Source organism: Rutilus rutilus (assembly GCF_951802725.1).
Source record: "Rutilus rutilus genome assembly, chromosome: 11".
Classification (NCBI taxonomy): domain Eukaryota; kingdom Metazoa; phylum Chordata; class Actinopteri; order Cypriniformes; family Leuciscidae; genus Rutilus; species Rutilus rutilus.
This window is the reverse complement of record NC_140216.1, coordinates 36,184,370-36,190,369: the sequence shown is the minus strand read 5'-3', so window position 1 is coordinate 36,190,369 and position 6,000 is coordinate 36,184,370.

The window sequence follows — 6,000 nt, the reverse complement described above, 5'->3', positions numbered from 1 at the left end:
AGCCACTCCTTCATTATTTTAGCTGTGTGCTTAGGGTCATTGTCTTGTTGGAAGGTGAACCTTCGGCCCAGTCTGAGGTCCAGAGCACTCAGGAGAAGGTTTTCGTCCAGGATATCCCTGTATCCCCGCATTCATCTTTCCCTCGATTGCAACCAGTCGTTCTGTCCCTGCAGCTGAAAAACACCCCCACAGCATGATGCTGCCACCACCATGCTTCACTGTTGAGACTGTATTGGACAGGTGATGAGCAGTGCCTGGTTTTCTCCACACATACCGCTTAGAATTAAGGCCAAAAAGTTCTATCTTGGTCTCATCAGACCAGAGAATCTTATTTATCACCATCTTGGAGTCCTTCAGGTGTGCTTTCATGTGTCTTGCACTGAGGAGAGGCTTCCGTCGGGCCACTCTGCCATAAAGCCCCGACTGGTGGATGGCTGCAGTGATGGTTGACTTACTACAACTTTCTCCCATCTCCCGACTGCATCTCTGGAGCTCAGCCACAGTGATCTTTGGGTTCTTCTTTACCTCTCTCACCAAGGCTCTTCTCCCCCGATAGCTCAGTTTGGCCGGACGGCCAGCTCTAGGAAGGGTTCTGGTCGTCCCAAACGTCTTCCATTTAAGGATTATGGAGGCCACTGTGCTCTTAGGAACCTTAAGTGCAGCAGAATTTTTTTGTAACCATGGCCAGATCTGTGCCTTGCCACAATTCTGTCTCTGAGCTCTTCAGGCAGTTGCTTTGACCTCATGATTCTCATTTGCTCTGACATGCACTGTGAGCTGTAAGGTCTTATATAGACAGGTGTGTGGCTTTCCTAATCAAGTCCAATCAGTATAATCAAACACAGCTGGACTCAAATGAAGGTGTAGAACCATCTCAAGGGTGATCAGAAGAAATGGACAGCACCTGAGTTAAATATATGAGTGTCACAGCAAAGGGTCTGAATACTTAGGACTATGTGATATTTCAGTTTTTCTTTTTTAATAAATGTGCAAAAATGTCAACAATTCTGTGTTTTTCTGTCAATGTGGGGTGCTGTGTGTACAATAATGAGGAAAAAAATTACCTTAAATGATTTTAGCAAATGGCTGCAATATACATGTAACAAAGAGTGAAAAATTTAAGGGGGTCTGAATACTTTCCGTACCCACTGTAGATCACCCAAAAATGATAATTAGCTCATAATTTTCTCACCCTGAAGCCATCCTAGGTGTATATGACATTCTTCTTTCAGACGAATACAATCAGAGTTATATTAAAAAATGTCCTGGCTCTTACAAACTTCACAATGGCAGTGAATGGCTGTTTGACTTTGGAAGTCCATTAAAGTGCATCTATTCATTATTAAAGTGCTCCACACGTCTCCGGGCCTTAATAAAGGCCTTCTGAAGTGATGCACATCTGAACTTGACGGACAACGTAATGACGAATGCGGTTGCCCAGCCCTGTTTGTTTGAACCGCGAGAGATGTCAATTGCCGCCATTGCGTTGTTCAAGTGTTCAAGCTCAAGTGTTACTCTTTTGGCGTAAATTGATGCAAACAGCCGTTTGTCGGAAGCTAGTTATTTTAGTCGATAAAGTTTTAAATATGGATATTTTTCTTACACAAACGCATCGCTTCACATCAGAAGGCCTTTATTAACCCTTTAATATTAAGCACTTTAATAATAGATGCACTTTAATGGACTTACAAAGACATACAGCCATTCACTGCCATTGTGAAGCTTGTAAGAGCCAGGACATTTTTTAATATAACTCTGATTGTATTCGTCATATACACCTAGGATGGCTTCAGGGTGAGTAAATGATGAGCTAATTTTCATTTTTGGGTGAACTATCCCTCTACGCATTTTGCAGGGTTCAGTGCTGTGTAATCTTTGTGTTAATTTAGCTTACATCTAATATCAATTATATAATAATTGATCTGACTTGCCTGTTCTGATTGGCTGGTTATGGTCACCAGATCGGCTCCTTCTGAAACACAGACATCTCGACTGCTTCTCCAGTTCAGTTTATCAGAAGTGAATAAATACAGATTTCCACGACAAGCTATCCAGCCATCCACAGAGAGATTACAAGACAGCTGTGAGGAATGAATTAAAAAAGACAATTAAACATTTAATTATTTATATCATAAGGGTCTTGAAGCTAATCAAACTTTAGTTCATTGTGCTTTCCTTGCACTTTAATTAAAAAGTAAAGGAGAGAGACGAATGTTCTCTGCAGCAGCAATGGAGAAAGAGTTTGATGAACTTACAGAGTCTGTTACTGTAACATGTCAGTTTGCATACACAAGTTTAGACAAAATGTGACGCTGAATCAACAAAACAATGTTATAAAAAATGTCAAGCCCACTCACCAACACAAAGGGAGAGCGGTTCTTTAACTCTGGTGTAATTGGTTTTAAGTTCCTCTAGTTCTCTCATAACTTGAAGAAAATGTGAAGAATAAAGTTACTATAAAGTTTGTTCAGAATAAGTTAATATAAAGTTAATTTAAAGTTAAAGTTCAGTGAACAACATGTTTGTGCTGTAATGTTTATGAAATATTAACACTTTCTCACTTGTGCTGTTCATCTCTTGAGCTGACTTTAAATCGGCAAGCGTATTGACATCTGAATTAAAGAGGAGACAATAGCACACTCTAAAAACTAATTCAGAGGACCTTTAGTCATTACTTAAATAAATATATTGTTGTGAAATAAAAAATCAAGTTCTGAGATGCTGTTAGACTTTTTACTTGTAATTATTATTTTATTGAGCTGGGATGACACACAAATTATGCCTATTGATTCAATATACTATCATGACTTGTCAGAGTTTAACATTTTCAGTTAATCAAAAATTAATTTAATTTTAAGTTCTGTTAATGTAAAAAACAATTTGATGACGTGTAAACGGTCCACAGTTTCCTTGTGCATGTTTAAGGCCAGAGGAGTGTGGCCACAGCTGAAACTCGCTGAAGCGTAAGTAATTTTATGCTTACACATATTCGCATTCGCTCAGGATTCTGTTGGTGATAGCCTACTGTAACCGAATACCGAAATCTGGAAGTCCTTACTCTGAAATTTGAGCAGTGTTGATAGTATACGTTAGTCTGTGTGCCGAGGTAAAGTTAGCTAGTAGCTGTAGCCTGTCACTGATTGAGTATAGCTATACTATTTGTTCAGATACTTTGCTCAAAACAAGTCGGAGTTATGTAGGGCCCTATGAATTCCGTTTTAGTTTTCCAAATTTCGTTTTTATTGTTTACAATTGTGACAGGCGCCCGCGCATGTTACTGAGAGAGAGAGAGAGAGACCCTCCTCCGGCCGCGCGCGCGCATTCTCACAGTCTTCAAACTGTCTTGCTCTCCCTCCCTCCCTCGCGCATGTTAACGTAATCAAAATTGATATTACGATCAAAATCAATAGAGAATTGACACGATGGTAATAGGTCGGAAGTCCGAAGTTTCACGTTAAGCATTTAGAGATTTTTTTTCTCCCTGAGTTACCGCTGGGTGTGAATTGTACTAAAATAACGTTGCCTTATCTTCTCTGAAAAGCGTTCCGCACATTCAGCTGACGAACGAAACCTATCCAGTGATGAAATGTTTTCTGTGTTCAAACTTCACAGAGGCAATTTATGAGATCAATGTAGATCGGAGGAGAACAAAAAAGTGTTGGCTGATTTTTATTGACAGATTGTCACACTCTACAGCCAATGATATCGTTAACAGTGTGTGCGCGCCTGTCCAATGACAGTGTAGTGACCATACATTTCAATTGAATGTTTGATTTGAAGTGATAAGTACACAGGTTGATTTCTAAGAAAATGTATGCTTTACATTGTATTAGAAAGGACATGGTAATACAGTTCATTTAAATGTTTTGAAAGGGAAATATATTAAAAGATGAATGTTGTATGTTTAAAAGAGTAATCAACTTCAAATCAAATCAAAAGGGCTCAACTTAACTCTTGCAGAGATCAACTTAATTATTAAGTTCATGTTACTTAGAAATGTGTTTTATTGTGGCCAAAAAACTGCTTCACCTAACTTAAAACATTATGTTGGATCAACTTAATTACTTGCATTCATGTTGAAAATTATTAAGTTCATGTTACTTAGAAATGCGTTTTATTGTGGCCCAAAAAAAGTAATTCACCATACTCAAAACATCGCTTTGAATTAATGTAATTCTGCCAGTAGTCTTAACATAAAAATTCTAGTGGAAAACGTTAACATATTTTTTTTTGTTGACCCAATGTTTTATTTTTTAGAGTGCAGCAGCAATTGTTAAAAAGTCTTTGCTGTCTATTACATTTTGAACAATCTGTCCATATAAGTCAAAGGAGAGATATTTAAAGTATAAAGTTTTCTAAACTAAAAGATTGCACACCTAAACCTGAAATAATCTTCAAAAGTATGAATGGAGTTTGTACATTAATGCTTCAGGCTGAATTAACTGCCATTTTATATATTTAATGTGAAGGTTTAGGTGTTTAGTAAATGTGTTAATTTATTATAAATGAATTATTTGTATTATGTTTTAATTAACATAATTATTTTAGGCATCAGAACATAAATACAATTTTCAATGTAATATCCAGACAAACTTTATAAATGGTTGTAAAGATACAAAGACACAAAGTATAATGAGACACAACATGATGTTTTATTAACAAAGTTCGAGAGGAGCACGTTCAGATAATTAACACGAGTGGAGAGCACTCAGCAATCAATGGTAAGAGGTGTATATATACTCAGCAGTCTCACCTCATTCCATTGACAGTTTTGCAGCATCCCTCCACCACCCCTTCTCCACGCTTCTAGTCCTAAACACTTACATACGGGGGAGTACTCTGGGTTCAGGCCGAACTCCGAGCTCGGAGCCCTCCCCCCGGACAGCACGCCAAATACGCATTAAACTTTACCCCCTCAAATTATATGTAAGTGTGAACTCGTGAAAAGAGGGCTAACATTTTCGTGGGACTTAAATATCTCACAATACAATGATGCACAGCGTGATGACAAAAGAAAATAAATTCAGTGTTCAAGAATGCTTTCTTAATCTACAGCTTAAAATAGCTTTGTCAGAGAAAAGTATGATTTTGAAAAATAAAAGGATTCTATTGCAGATGTTTCTGCTCCACAATATAGATAAAGTAAATGCACCCTGAACAGAGCAGAGATCTAGTATCAGTTATACTCACAAATCATCCATAGAGCGCAGAGACCTCCGAGAGCAAAAACAAGAGAGAAACCCAGAACAATCAGAAGAACTTTAGTCCACTTAGGAGAAGCGACCTCTCTCTCTCTCTCTCTCTCTCTCTCTCGGTCTTGAAGAAAGATACATGGGGTGATAAATATTGTTAAAGTGATAATAGTAATTAAAGTGATAAAATATTTAAAACTAATAAATTCTGAATCCGAGAAAGATCTTTAACCTGTTAACTGTCACCCCACTTTTTGAGCTTTGATCTAAACTTAAATGGCTGTTATTCATACATTTTTGAAATATTAGTTTTAAAGACACTTGCAACTTCAAAAATGAAAGTGTCCAAAAGTTACAGAACTTTACGTTTATTGTAAAGCAAATGTACTGAACTAAACATTTTAAATTTTATTTTATACTGAATATACAGTATTTTACAAAATAATCTGGACTCTAAAATTGCTATAGAAAATCAGCTTTTTGTCTAACCAAGTTCTGTTCCAAATTTGAAGTTGATTTCACAATTTTTTTTGCCATTTACCATTTCCATTGTAATACAATGATATATTATATATTCTATAATATCTTACCTCTGTACAGAGAGCAGTTGCCATCTGAAGCTGTTGCTGAAGGTATGTACTCAAAATTTTTGTAAACTGAATCCATTTCTATAACCTGATAAAATGTGTGTATGCTGAGTGTTTGCTGGAAACAAGGAAGCCACAGAAATATTACAACGGTCATTAAATGTCATTTGAACAGACAGAAGTATAAGAAAATAGAGGAAAAGAACAAATTAAACTTGATT